This window comes from Misgurnus anguillicaudatus, chromosome 11 (assembly GCF_027580225.2).
Source record: "Misgurnus anguillicaudatus chromosome 11, ASM2758022v2, whole genome shotgun sequence".
NCBI classification, from domain to species: domain Eukaryota; kingdom Metazoa; phylum Chordata; class Actinopteri; order Cypriniformes; family Cobitidae; genus Misgurnus; species Misgurnus anguillicaudatus.
In genome coordinates this window covers 13,204,855-13,219,027 of record NC_073347.2, presented here as the reverse complement: position 1 = coordinate 13,219,027, position 14,173 = coordinate 13,204,855, and the positions used below count along the sequence as shown (strand labels likewise).

At 37.4% G+C, this 14,173-nt stretch overlaps 1 protein-coding gene across 2 annotated transcripts in view; it reads left to right on the top strand.

The window, feature by feature from the left end:
- The first annotated feature begins 2,017 nt into the window (after window positions 1-2,017).
- Window positions 2,018-14,173, top strand: part of marchf8 (membrane-associated ring finger (C3HC4) 8) — a 124,816-nt gene continuing 112,660 nt past the window's right edge. For both annotated transcript variants that reach the window (XM_055169708.2, XM_055169709.2), the window contains exon 1: window positions 2,018-2,166. The gene's annotated coding sequence lies outside the window, so the exon portion shown is untranslated. The remainder of the gene's footprint in view (window positions 2,167-14,173) is intronic.

Genomic DNA, 14,173 nt, shown 5'->3' with positions numbered 1-14,173 from the left:
ACAGCCTGCAAGTTAACTCATGTTAGCATTGCGCACAAATTTTTCAAACATGGTAAAGAGCATCACATTTCCGTCTGATGTCAGATGTGTTCAGGACAATCACAATGTACAGATTAGCTGGCCAATCAGGGACAGAGAGCTTTTCAAATCAATGCATTACAGAAAGATTGATATCTGGAGCTCCAAAAATGTTTTTTAGGGCGTTTTCACATTAGCACTTTTGGTGCGCACCCGGGTTCGTGAAACGTACTCGAGTCCGCTTAAAAAGGGTGGTCTGGGGTCCGGTTCATGTGAACTCCAGATCGGTTCGCTGCTAATGTGAGCGCAATCGTACCGAATCGCGGAAGTCAACCGCTGTTAATTACGTATTATATGGAATGTCCCACCAAAACAGACGTGCGTGTTTGTGTGCATGCACTTACCTTGACAACAAAATGCATAGAATGCTTGCTTGACTTTTGTTCTTATTTTTTTAAACATTTGGTTTTGTTTTCAAAGAAATAATACAGAAACGCACTTGCGTCTGTCTGTCCCAAACATACTAAAGTCGTTTTGATGACAACTGGCTGTCCGCCGACGTCAATTTTTGCGGAGGCATTCAGAAATCATCTCTCCGCTTGCAGTTCGTCAATCACGCTTGTCTTCTTCTCGTTTACAGCGGTTGCCAAGCAACATGAGAACGCGCCGGCTGCATCTTGATGATGCAAGGGTACCGCGGTTCGGATGCATAAATAATATGTGAACACAGTCCATGGGGGGCATGGGGAGGGTGGAGCAATCGAACTCGGGTTCGGACCAGGCAATCGCACCAAATGTGAAACCGCCCTTAAACATAAACCACGCGAACACGTTGTATTATACCAAATACACAAAATAAGTGTTTTTTAGCAATGAAATGGGTGCTCTTTAAACCATATTTTTGTGTAGTTTTCACAAAGTTGTTCAGGGTTGCTTATACTTTATTGCATATATTATCGTCACTGTACGCTAATTTTTTGCATGCACCAATTTAGATGAGTGCAATTTCCTGATGGTTAAGTTGACAAAATCTTACCGCATCATATCGGACCCACTGAAACATTTTATGTTATAATTTTACCGGTCAGAAAAATTGTGTACATTTTCTGGAATAACATACTTGGAATGCAAAAAAGAAATCATGTAGTAGTATTATTAATATACAAAACAAAGATTGTTTTTAAGCTTTGGCCACTCAAAATTGCATGATAACCAATAAGCAACTATTGTGCAAAAGTGAAAGTAAAAAGTGCTTCTATATTTTTGTAACACAAATGGGTCAGAGTTTCGTTCCTGCTAAACCTAATTTTTGAATGATTTGCATTTCCTGTATTTTCAAGCAAGAGTAAAGTTTAATTTCACACCATAAAATACTAATCATTAATTTGAAGTGCATGTTAAGGAAATAAACCTTTATTTTAATACAAGATCTAGATGAACTTGTTTTACAGGTTATAGGCTGTACACGTTAAAGGACATGTGCACAAACAAAAACCCATGTATGAAATAGATAATTATTCAGGATGTTCTGCTCTGTTTATTCACATGCAATTCACAGACCAAGTATTGCATAATAATAAATCAAAACTTGTTTAGACAATGCTTTGAGCAGACATGTATTTTGGAAATGTGTTAAGGGCAGTGTTGATCTTCCAAATAAAGAAACACAGCCTTCATATGTCCTTCATTTACCAATCATGATTTACACACATTCAAAGTAAATCTGTGTTCCTCTAAACCTATTTCTATTTAACACTATATTCTAATGCTTGGTCTACTGGTGTATGTTTCCTATAAAACAAATTCCTATAAAATCTTTATTGTTAGTTGTTTTTGTCTATTTTAATGCACATAATTGGGTGTGTTAGACTTTGCCGGGCGCTGCGCAGACGGATCAGCGTATAACATCGAGTTATCGCGAGAGGCATTCAAAACATGTGCTCTCGCGGTACTTGACGTCATACGCCGATCAGTCTGCGCAGCAACGGGTGAAGTCGCTATTAGACGCGCATGCCCTCTCCGCCTTTATTTTCTTTTCTCTCAGCTCGCTTCTCGAACGCGGAAGTCAGTGAACATGACGCATACTATCATATGGGGACTATGACTTAAAAACAAAAACATTGCGTTTTACACTCGGGGACAGGCGAGGTGAGTAATTATTTTAGCAGCGTATGTGAAGTTCAGCTCTTTCAACCTCTCTCACTGAAATGTCAATCTATAAAACATGGTTTCAATTTGCTGTCAGATTTTTTTTGTTGTCTCCGTATCTTTGTTCGCATACCAGTGCGGTTAGAAAATCAGTTTCAAAATCTGTAAGTTCGTCGGTCGCGCCTCATTGGGTTCGTAATGTATTTTACGTTCACTGCAGAGCGCATTAATATGGATGATATTGAGAGAATATATTGTATATTAAATATATGATGCTGCCTCGTATCAATATCTGCAAGAAAAACAGCACTGGTGTTTGTTACAGTGTTTCAAATGTACGTTACCAGAAACAATGTCTGTTCAATGTTGCGCTTCGTCGAAATGCAAATGCCTCAAAATTGAGGCTAGGTAGATTGATCATTTTCAGCAGCTGCCATCGTTCATGTCACAGGTCAAATGGTTAAATATTGTAGGCTACCACAACGGCGGCTAAACTCCTGCCAGTCAGAGGTGTTAAGCAAGGATGTATAAGCTCAGTCGGTCAGTACCAGCGCGCGTGGACTGCAGCAGGTCGGTCGGATGCACAGTCGTTCGCATCGCATCGTGGATTACAGCGACATTAATGTATACGTTTTGTTGTATTTTATTGTGGTTTTATTCGTGTGTTCAACAGAGGATCTGTGACTGTGCGGTGTTCATATTTTGATGCGCTATTTCTTTCACATTTAAGAAAAATTGTTGTCCAGGAATTTCGCTTCAGTTTTGAACGCACGGTAAGCGCAATATTATTGTGTTGTTTGTGTTCCTTCGGTTCAATTTGTAAAGCGTTGCTTTACCGACCAAAAGGTCATAGGTTCGATTTTAGAGAAAACGCATATTGATAAAACGCGTATCTTTTAATTCATTGTATAGCAAGTCTGTCAAATGCATAAATGTATGCATTACAGTATAACACTCTTATAATCCTCTTTCCTATAAATCACTTGTAACGCATTCATTTTGTCACAGACTGCTGTTGTGTTAGATGAGTACTCAACAATATATCTTTATAAAATAATGTCATCTTGATTCTGGTGAATATCCCAGTACATAAAACAATAGATGGCTTTGTACTATCAAACATATAGGCCTACTTTCTGATTGTTCATGTTTGCTTGCATTTTGAAGTTGAATTAGGCTCCATAGTCTTGATGTTAGATGTGTTCAGGAATGTCAGAGTTGTGTCTCTAACAGTCTAATAGACTAGGAAACAATTTGACTAATGCTGTTTATGATTCTAGTGAGAAGGCATTATGTTTGGCTGTTTTCCATGTTGTGCAATCTCAGGTTTGTACATTACTGTATGTGCGTGTTAGTAATCATGTATATGATAAGATGGGTTGTGTTGATGGCTAGACATGGGATGTAATCATGTCCTGTATTGTAAGTGGTGAAAGGCTACATGCAATAGCCAATCACAGTATCACTTTTATATCTGAGGGATTGTCTTCTAATTTATTTATATTATACGTGTATTTTAACCCTTTATTATCATAAGCCTTTATCAGAGTTTTCTTATAGAGCCCTTATCAGACAACCTTTATTATATTGGTTTATTAACAATAAAAAAACATTGCATGTCTTTTGGGATGTAAAATATTATCAAAACGAGTCAACATAAGTCTCAAATGTGAAAAGAAGTAGGATCGGCTTTTCTCCTTCGGGAATTGATTGGGTCGTGAAAAGTGGGCGTTACATACTGGAATAGAAACATGAGTTTAGTGGTGGGTTATGTGATTATCTAAACTGAAGTGGTCTGGCCTCCGTATGCTTTACAGATGGTTACAGAGAGACAGCGAATATCTACAGTGTTCAGTGTCCTTATACTGAATACCCATTACATTAACCAACTTCATTCCTACCTCTTGTCAAAAGAAATAATTGGCCTAGACTTTAAATTAAAGGATTCAGTGAGTCTGTTATTAATGCATACGTGTGATTGTTTGAAAATGTTTTATGACACCGCCGACTAAACTCCTGCCAGTCGGATGCACAGTGGTTCACATCGTGGATTACAGCGATGGTAAAACATCCTTATATTTGATCAAAATTGTTGGCCATGAACAGGAATTTCACTTCAGTTTTGAATGAAAGGATTTGGAAAGGATTCGGTCTGATATTTGTGATGGTTTAATTGTAAATGTGATTGAATTAGCCCTCTTTAAAACATGAAATGTTTATGATAAGGATAAAGATGCGGTGCATCTGCATGAAAGTCCTGCCATGAACAGCTCAGTGTCTGTGTACTGGCATCAGAGAGACCAATTCCTCCACTTCTTTGGAAGAAGGTGATGTCAGAGGTTTATGTTAACATCCATTGCATCACTGTCAGCAGCACTCTGTCCAGATGTGTACAGCACACCACACTAGCGATGCTCCGATCAGGATTTTTGCAGCCAATACCGAGTACCGATTTCTTGTTGTCATGATTGGCTGATACCAATGCCCGATACTAATTCTTTAAGCTGATATGTAAGCTTTTTGATGACTGCTGTAACCTTTTTTTCTAGATAAAGTAATACCACAAATGTTGATTTTGTTATTTTATTGTTTTATTAGAGAAACAAATACATAAGCACAATAAATATTCCTTCTACAAAGAGCAATTTAATATGCCTTTAAAAAGCCTATATGCCTGTTTAAAGTATTTAAAAATAAAACACTGCACAGTCTTCAGTGTATGAATTAAATATACACTGATTCTTATAAAGCAAAACGGTTCTTCAGTTATGAGCAGAAAGTGATTTTCTCTTTAATATTATTGTTGCAAATGAATTAGGTTACTGTAGCTTTAAGACACAAGAGAGATCTTAGCTCTGTACTTGTGCTGAATGAGGCTGTCTGTGTGCATGCAAGAAAAGCTGTGGGGTAAAATAAATGTTTAAACTGTTAAAATGCATGCAAATAACAAACTTTGGGCATGAAGATGCAATATCCACAATAGATATATCTGTATGTTGGATACACTGTTTGATGGGAATGTGAAGACGCGTCGTGCTGCATGTTGGGACTGGGGTGTGTCCTCGAGGAATATACACTTGTCTCTGCAAAGGCAGAGAGGAAAATCCAAATTTGCAGGTCGTACAGGAGCACCGGGTTGTAAAAATGCTTACAATGCATAAAAATGGTCTCAAATTCCGCCTTCAGGAGCCCTATGATGACAAAAGTCAAAAGAAAGATTGGTTTATGAGCAGTGGCAGCCAGGGACGACTTTTTCGAATGCATGCAAAGCTTTTCACAACATGTATGTAGCCCGTCATCTGTGTGGCTCGTCGTTTCAAAATATGTGTTCGGCACGTCATGTAAACTTATGTGCCTCACGTGTGATGTCAAAATAAGTGCCTGCTGCAGACAGATTTAAAGGGTTTATGATAAAAGAGACCCTCACATTTTCCAGATACTCGCTTAATGTGTAATCAGAGTTTAGTGTTAAGCAGGGCCGGCGTCATGGAGGGCGGCATTTGCGGGCCGTGCCCCCGAAAGAGGTTATTGTGCCCCCCTACACATGTTTCTTAACTTTTAATGTTATAAAATGAGGAAAATGCTTTAAATTAAAATAGACCCGTTTCTCTGATTGGATGCATTGCGGCGTCTCATGCGTCATTACGTCTTTAGCATATTAATGTGACTTGATACTACCAACGTGTTTTTCACGGCATTTTATGGATTGTGTAAAATATGGATATTAGAACATTTAGACGAACCAGCACCGCCTGCTCCATCTGACTTCATGCAAACACCAGTTGGCTCAAACTCTGAGATTAGCAACAAGGTCGAGGTGGAATTTTTAAAGTGACACTTTGTAGTTTTTCAACCTTCATAATATTTTTTCAAGACCCTTGTGATGGTACATCAACGGGGTCTGTATCGCTTTTACTCGTACTTTTAAACTTGGGGTTTCGGGTAGTAACCCGAGCACAAAAAGAACTAAAAAATTCGACTGCTTCACGGAATACGTCACTTCCTCAACATTTTGTCGGAGGAGACTAGAAAGAGAAAACGTGAGAGTGACAGAATAAAAAGAAGGATGAGTATCTATCAATATTGGGCCAGCGTTCGCTCGCTGGCGTGAACTAAAGGAGGAGGAGGGGTTCCTGACCGATGCTGACTTGGCCGTCATGCTTTTGGACTAGTAAGTAATGTTATATTGCTTGAATAAGTCCTGTCTGGCGCCCAAACAACACTATTTTTTAACGTGAATTTTGCTGGAGGCTACATCTTGAGGAGTGTAGAGAGTGACTTATATCACGTGACTGTGGCACGGACCCACGACATGGGTGACCTGGGTTCGATTCCCCTTTAAGGCAATATTTTTTTTAATATAAACTTTAACCAAGTGACCACTATTACAACTGGCTTGTAAACGTGAGCTACGCGATCTTTTGGCATTTGAAAAAAATAAAACCCATGAAATTATATTCATATGACATGCTGGAAGGCATACCGCGAACTTTGTGACCTAAAGAGTTGTCTTCTTTTCCTTTGCGACAGTGCTGTGGCGCTTGTGGCCGCTATACGTGAAAAATACATATCTTGCGCCCCCTAGTGGGCAAAAAGTTACGCGGTGTGCCTTTAAGGAAGTTTAATGTTCGCATACGTCGCCTTCGGCTTTTTTTAAAGGTAAGTTATGCGTTGTTTTAATTTCCGTAAGCTTAATGTGTAGTCTGGTAATAGACCGTTTACATTACAGCATTACGACGTGATTATGGTAATACTGATAAGTTTGTGATCTTCTGCACTCAATACGGGAAATAAGCTGACAGGCTGTATGTAACCAGTTGTATGAGTGTGTGCTTGCACTGTATTTGTTGTTTTTATGCCTTGTTTTTGCAAGTTATTGTTGCTAATTACGTGCCCCCCGTTGGAAGTCGCATGCCCCCCTGTTAGTTATGGTCTGGCGCCGGCTCTGGTGTTAAGTTAGTGTCTTGCGAGTATTTTGTGAACATGAGCGTCTCTTTTATTATAAATCCTTTTGACGCGTGTGCAGCAGGCTCATATTTTGAAATGAAGAGCAACACACATGACACTCCAAACACATATTTTGAATTCGCACCCCTCGAAAGAGAAGTCACTGGCCACCACTGTTCATGAGATCAACAAATTTAGCGAGTACCGATCGAGCCATTTAACGCGATGATCAACCGATACCAATCTACAGCCGATCGATTGGAGCATCCCTAAACCACACAGTTGCATTAATGAAGCCAAACAACAATACATTTGATTACACACTATCATTAGTTGCATTCACAGACATCTCTATGGGGCTGTTTATATGGTCGTTCAGATCACAAGTGGAAGACACCTGGTATTTTTAACTCTTTTTTTTTCCACTTTCGACCGCTTCTGTCCTCATTATTGAGGGGGTGGTAGTTTGACCCGCACTTATATTATGACAGAGTCCGCTGCTTGTGTAAGCATGCTGCACAAGACACAAGATCTTTTTCTGATCATTCAGAGCACTTGATGAAATAAGTGTGTAATAAAACAAAAATTAAAAATGTGAAGAGCAGCCACTTTAGTTTATCAATGAAAGCCTACTGGCTGTTGAACACTGGGGGTTCACGCTAGAAGTCAGGACTCATGACCAATGTAAAACCATTGTGCTCGGTACATCACATAAGATCAAAGGCGGAGAGTAGGTTGTCTTTTGTGGCTGCTCAAAAACATTCAACCACATGCATGTCTACACCACTAAATGTTATGTTGACTACATCTGAATGTGGTCAAAAGTGGAGGAGCTCAAAACGTTTCACACCCTGTTTACACCTGTATTTAGTGTCGTCAACTTGTGATCCGATCAACCAAATCGTATCTTAATACCAGGTGTAAACAGGTTCTATGGCATAAATCATTAATGCTATGTGGTTGATAGAAAGAAAATGATTAAGATGCTCATTTAGAAATGCTTTGGACCACTTGTGATATTAGAATAGAATAGTAGAACTGGTTGAGTTTACAGTTTTTTTATGTATCTGTTTTTCATAATTAATTAGACATCCAAAAAAATCCACATTTGTCTAGATTACAGCTAGATTGAAAAAGCGTAATAGGGTACGTGCAGGGCCAGTGTGCCACTTTGGATTTAAAAGCGTGTGTAGCCTACATCTATTGATGAAGCAGATTCATCTTTATACTTGAATGTGCCTTATGCACTTGACAGAGCTTTTGTGCTTTCACTTCAATATTGGCCAAGAGAGACTCTGTGCCACCTCATAAGAGTTTATTATAAGACTGTAGGAAAATCCATAACAAGATCTAATACTCTGTAGAACAAGTCAATCTCTGGCAAATGTTTTTGTGCATTCATCTAATTTGTTTGCTCTGGGGAGTTTAGTTTTTCACAAATTAATTAGATGTGCTTTCTAAAGCAAGTAACTACTATTGTTGTTCATATATAGGGTTAGGGATTTGAACACATTTAAGCATTTCGGATAGAGTTGGAACGGATAACCTGGAACAAATCTGATGGCTTATTAAAAAGAGATGTGCTGTACAAAGGGTTTTTCTATATCATGGAGCGGATAATGCGATCATCCACCATTGTTATCTTGTATGAATGTTCAGGATTTTTTTGTTGCTGAGCTAACCAGTGTGTTATTTTTTTAGTCAGAATGTACCAAATTGTTGATCTTATTTTTCCTCTTATCTGACTGATGGACTGCTTGTGTTTTTGAAACCTAAATATGGTCTGTAGGGATGCTCCGCAGAGTGGTACCGGCCAATAACGGTATTAAATTGCTTGATTGGTACTTGCTAAATTTGCCGATCTCATGAACCGATCTTTCTGTTTACTTTTGTCATCTGAATGAGTCTGCAATTAGAGACCTTTTTTACGCAGTGCGAGCATTTTTACAACCCGTTGCTCGTGTGCGACGTGCAGATTTGGACTTCTCTCTTTGCCTTTACAGAGATAAAGTATTTGATGTGTATTTTCTATGAGGACGCGCTCCGGTCCTAACAGCGTGACCCATCTTCACATCCCCATCAAACAACGTATACAACTAGGGATGCTCCGATCGTTCGGCCAATAATGCTTGCTATGCTTCTCAATGAATTACGGCAAAATGACACCAAGCAACACTGCACTGCACTTCCCGGACTGTGCATGCGTTTGTGTATGAACTCTGCCGGCCTCTGGTTGGCTAACGATGGAAATTAAGCCAATCAACATCGGTTATGTGGTTGTCCCACCCCCTCTAACACACACACACACCAATCATCATCCTCAGTTATGTGTCTCTCAGCCCCCAACACACACACACACTAGAGACAAACATTGCCTGTCTGGATGAGAGAACCTACTCTGGTGAAAATCGCTTTAGTGAGATTAATTATAGTAACGCGCAGCATTTATTGTCAGTAACGGTAACAGCGTTATAACGGGGGAAACAGTAATTTATTTGATTACTTGTTTCTGAAAAAAATAACGCCGTTAGTAACGCCGTTTATTTCTAACGCCGTTATTACCATCACTGCTGAAAGGTGGCTAAGAATATGAACGAAAATCCCAAATGAAATCCTACCACTCTGCTGTTTTGTCTAGGGGAACCAATCTTTCCACTAGTTTAAGCCATTAGTGTAAGCATTTAATGTGGTCATCAGTATGCGTTCAAAGCTATTTTGTGTGTTTTTTGTGCCACTGAGGGACATTGATCTTACTTTGTTTGAAAAGCGTAAACCAATTTCCTCTTACTGCCTTGTCGTCATTCAGAAGTCCTTCTGTAACTCATTATTGTTCAATAAATAGGGTCCTCAAGATCTTACTACATCAGCACATCCCTTCCTCTTCTAATGCTTCTTTATATCACCTTTGATATCAGTAACTTTTCCACACATATTCAGGATGTTCCTTGAAGACATCCATGCGTTTATAAAGCCAAACTTATCTGGCAAAATATAAAATCATTGATAAGTGAAGTCTTGGAGGCATCAGAGCTCAGAAATATTTATGCTAGAAGTGCAATGTGGTCATATATCTAAATGTGCTTTGAGCAATCTGATCACAAAGTGTGTGTAGCAGAGTACACCTGTTTATTGTCTACCTGTGATTGATAAGTTGATTTATATCATGTGTAAACAACCCAGAGTATTATTTTTAAATTATAAGTAGTGCAGAACTGTAGTGTTTCACAGAGACATTATAAAAAACACGATCCCTGCATTATAAAAAATCAACTGATATGCTGATGCACCAATTATTTTGCCATTCAGTCTGATTTTTGTGATTTTTCTTGGGATCATAAGTGAAAAGATTGTGTCACTCTTTTCAATTCCTCATTATTTGTTTTTAGATAATTCTGAATTCAAAAACAAAAATTAGCAAATGTCAACCTCTATCAAGATGCAGAAGGGTTGAATCAAAGATTCAGGTAAAAAAATCTCAGTTAAAAGGCAGTCCAATTAATTTTCTCCAATATTTATTTAACTAGAGCAGAGCTGTTAGTTAAATATTTACTAGAAACCTAACAAGAGCTAAAGGAAGGTAAGGACATCACACAACACTCTTAAAAATAACGGTGCTTAAAAGGTTTTTTACAGCAATGCCATAGTAAATCCTTTTTCTTTTCTTTAAAGAGCCATTATAATCTGAAGAACCTTTTTTCACCTTTAAGAACCTTCTTCTATGGCATTGTGAAGCATCTTTATTTTTAAGAGTGAATGGCAGATTATATAAAGTGGGATTCAGACATGAGTGCAGAATGTACGGCAACTGGAATCAATGTTGTGCCAGCCGGTGCCTGCTGTAATGAATCATGAATAATAAAAGCAAGTTCTAACCAGCGCATTGATCGTGTTTGACAACCCTGTGAAATCCAGCTTTGTAAACACTTTATACCCTGGGTTTAGACAAAACGAATAAATGAATGATCAATGTGTTAGGACCACTGTATTCTTGCATTCTTCCTCAATGTGTTATTTAAGCTTTCTTTTTCTTATAGACAGACTCACACTTTGCTTTTTCCAAAGAAACCTGCTGTGATAAAAGAAATACTAAAGTAACTGAATACAATGCAATCTAGGCATTACAGTATTTACACAGCAAAGAATACAGGTTTATATAATGTACACTTACATTTGAATAACATGAGATATACAGTACAAATGATATACAGTTAGCTCCATAAATATTAAAACAGTACATTTTGTGTTATTTTAGCTGTTTACCAAACTTTATTCCAGTTGGCGTCATATAATGATAGGTATTCACATCCAAATTGGATGAAGGGTTTATGAATTACTGCTGTTTAATATGTACCTCCCCCTTTTTAAAGCTATTTTATGAACATAAATTGTCTCTTTTTTAAATAATTTCCTCATAATGAAACTTGTTAAAGGTCTGGAGTTGATGGCATTTGGGTGATTCTCACGAAATCCAGGTTTAGAAGTTGTCCAGCATCAGAATTTTTAAAAGCCATTGAAGCCATTTTTTTGCACATATAAGATTAAGGTCTGAACTTACTATAACCGTTATTTTTAGAGGATTTAAAAAATATTTCCTATAGAATTATTTACATTTTTTAGATTATCATTATCAAAAATGATCATTACCATAACATGATATTACATTAAATATATGCATTTACAAACTCATGTTTCGGTAATGAGGACTAAAAAGTTGTCTAGGTACTATGACAAACAAAATTTTAACGTTTATCTGCAGAGAAAAAATAAGAACTGCTTACCTGGTAGCCATCTTGAGTGTCACAGTAAATTATGTCCAATTTTTAAATTTAAAGTTCCTTGAGGGCTTAAACAATGATTGAAAATTGCAGAGGATGAGAAAATTGGCCTTGGACACATTTATATTCTTTATATTATTGTCTCTACATTTACCAATGATCACCAAATACCACATGTTTCTTTACTGTTAATGTTTATAGTATAACATGCATTGAAGCTTTTTATTTTTTAGATTTTTTAATTATAAATATTTCCATGTCAAAGAACTCAAATCCAGTCATGGACACATTGCAGTAATGAAAATTGTCCCCTTATATGTGGGAAAAAACAACAAGATTGGTTTGTATGATGTCATTTGAAATCATGTGCAAAATAGTAAAAGAAGAGATGTTTGTAACTTTATGCTTATTATTTTGATACTCTTACTTTGCATTTACTTTTTTATCAAAATGTTTTATGAAACCTTATAGGTGTAATTTTGCGAGAATCACCCATTTGCATTTGGAAGCTGTGGGTGTGAACCCATATCATGTGCTTCAGCGAGATCTCCATGCAAGTGATACAAACCATATTTAGGTTTGAAAAACACAATCAGTCAGATTGGTACATTCTGAGGAAAAAAGAAACTCACTGGTTAGCTAAGCAACAAAAACTCTTGGATGTCCATATAAGATATAACAGTGGTGGATGATCGCATTATCCTCTCCATGTTAAAGAAAAAACTAGCAATATCACATGACCAATACCAAGACCCAGCAATATGACATGACCAATGCCGAGACTCAACAATATCACATAACCACTTCCGAGACCCAGAGATATGAACTTAGGTTTTTCTTATCTCTTTCAATTGATGGCATTAAGTATTTTTCAATCCGAGCTGTTTCTCAGTTGTTCTATCTGTACGAAGTTTCAGAAATCACTTTTTTCTTTACTTCTCAATGTCGTCGTTATCTTGACTTTCCATCCATCCAGTTCACTTTAAGGTGTAGTCATGCATCAGATTGTATAATGTACAGTACTGTGTGGTTACAATATTTGGAACTATTATTATTATTATTATTAATAATAAATGTATTATTATTGTATTATTACACGGCTGTCTGGAATGCTTGATTCTGATTGGTCAGTTGAGACATTTGGAGGTTCGTTCTTTTCGAATAATAACCGCTCCAAAATAATAACGCATAGCCGGGACTACTTTTACGAGTAAAATCGCTCCGCGCCAATAAAGATTACTGTTTGTTTGGCGCCATCTTGTGACAAACACTGGACAACCACGACAAGACACAGACAGCTTACTGAGACTGAACTTGACAAAATAGAGCATGACAGCTATGAAGCCAACACACAAAAAAAATACAGAATGGGCATTAAAACTTCTCAAAGACTGGCTAAAAGAGAAAAAATGGAGACAGACAAGTATGAAGCAGAGGATCTTAATAAGGTATTACGATCATTTTATGCATCTGTGCAAAGTTTCGCGGAAGGATAAAAATGTTAATTTAAAACAAATATGCCAATAAAATGTTTCAAATTCATATTCATGTCCAGTTTTTTTCTTATGTGACAAGTAGCCGTGTAATAAGCGGGATAATGTAGAGTCAGCCGGTAGTTATCGGGAAATAAGCCCCTTCAGTGTGATACAAGACCCTCCGCTTCGCGTTGGGTCCTGATCACACTGTCGGGGCTTATTTCCCGATAACTACCGGCTGCCTCTACATTATCCCTTACTTATAAAGAAATAATAATTTAGCATGAGAAATCACTGATCCTGCATTCGCTTCTCGCAGCCTTTCTATCTCCCCATCTCATCACTGTACGCTGTTTGAGACCAGTATAATAAATCTTATACTGAGAATTGATTTTACAATGTCTTAACTGTATTTGTATTGGGTATCTTAATAGAATACCACATTCATGTAACGATACCCCTCCTTTTTTAATCACAAATAGATACATTCTCATCCTTTAGCAGACATTATCCATCATTGTCATTATTGTATTTCTCTCTTATTTGTCTTTTCCAACAGTGAACTAAATCTAGCAAGCATGGTATTCTGTAATCATATTTAATCAGTTATGGTTTCTTAATTGCACACTTTTCAATTAAAGAACAAATCATTCACTTCCTACTAAATGGAAAAGCAACTATTGTATTCTAACTACCGATTTAATTTTCTTTAACTTAGAAGAAATGAAATCATTAAATTGGGTAAAACAACCCCCGGACATGTGATGCGCTTTACAATTTCACTTTCTGTCTGCTGTTTAGAGACTTCGT